Here is a 1489-nt window from a genome sequence, read left to right as displayed (position 1 = left end):
AAAGAAAAAGGAATGCAGGCATTGATCTTAGAGCTGTACGATTCTAGGAGAGGTTTTAAAGGAGTCACGTCAAGGGCAAGAAACTGACCTTCAGGGACTCAGTGTCTGGGCTGAGAGCCCCCGAGTCCAGGTCCTTCACTCCCCACATCAGAGTCGCCCTGCACACCACGGTCCCGAAGGCACTGTGCACGGGGCAGAGAAGCCGGTGCCGGGCAGCGCTCCGTGCGGGCACCTCTCCCGCGGGACACCCTGCGCGTCAGGGAGCCTCGTTCTCCCCCGGCATCGCGCCCGCTGCCACGCCGGACACAAGGGGAGGGGCCAGGACCCAGAAACCTAATTCCTAGTTTGTCACCTTGGTTTCCGATGACTTCAGCTCAGCCTGGGCTTCTCAATCCCAGTGGCGGCGACTGAACCAGGTGTTCTTTTGAAGAAAGAAATGATTTCAAACAATACTAGTGTCCTTCAGTGGAGCCTCCTAAACACCAGATGCTTATCTGTTTATAAATGAAGAGAGAAAGCACCTCCTCCTACTTCCATTCTGACCCAGTTAACACTGGCCATCTGCAGATATAAATGCTCTGCCGAAGGCCACAGGGTCACTGTCAACAGTTTTGGGGGCAGCGCCTCTGGACAAATGCTTCGAGCCAAAATACGATTCTAAATTGAGAACCTGGGTCGGGAAACAACGGGCTTCACATCTCGGGCATCAAACCCCACCGCAGGCACCAGCTGGTTAACTGGGTGGCAGGTGACAGAAAGTCAGTAAACTGAGCCTCAGGCCCCTGATCATGGGAAAATCTACTCCGCGGAGAAGAGGGTCCGGAAAGGACAGCGGGGCACTGATTCTGCCCACCCCGCCGTGGCCATCGAGCGAACAGTATGCTTAGTTATTGAAACATTTTGCTTCATGTTTCCCTAAAGCAAAATTCGGCATATTTACTACTGAGTATATGCTTTGATTTACTATTTTTGTAACTGACACATTTCTGTAAGCCAAGTAAGAACTCTTCAGAAAGACTTATGAACACTTCCGGTTGCAGCTCCAACATGTAAAGAGAGCTTGGAAGGTATCACTCCCATCAACACAACAAGAAAACGCTGGACAAAGGTTAGGTCAACTACGTTTCCTGGGCCTCCGAACCGTGGCGAAGCACCACCCAGAATGAGGGGAGGCAGGTGTGTCCAGAGAGCCACAGCAACCACGTACCTAGATGGAAACGGCCAGAGCTATCAACTGACAGGAGTACTCAGAAGGTAACTGGGAGGAATTGCACGTGGCTGAGTCTGACCAGTCTGACCAGCACGAGTGAGAAACCATCAGAGGCTGCAGTCCTAGGGGCCCCCCCACATTCCCAGGCTTCCCCTCCAGGAGCCCAACCGGGCTCTCCTGGTGAGGAGAGAGGGACGCCCTCCCAAGTCCCACAGGGACAGAGGGAGAGCAGGCCTCATAAACACTGCGCAGAGCCGTGCCCACCGCGAAGGCTCTCTC

This window comes from Suricata suricatta, chromosome 5 (genome assembly GCF_006229205.1).
Source record: "Suricata suricatta isolate VVHF042 chromosome 5, meerkat_22Aug2017_6uvM2_HiC, whole genome shotgun sequence".
Classification (NCBI taxonomy): domain Eukaryota; kingdom Metazoa; phylum Chordata; class Mammalia; order Carnivora; family Herpestidae; genus Suricata; species Suricata suricatta.
Note: the sequence above shows the minus strand (reverse complement) of the source record.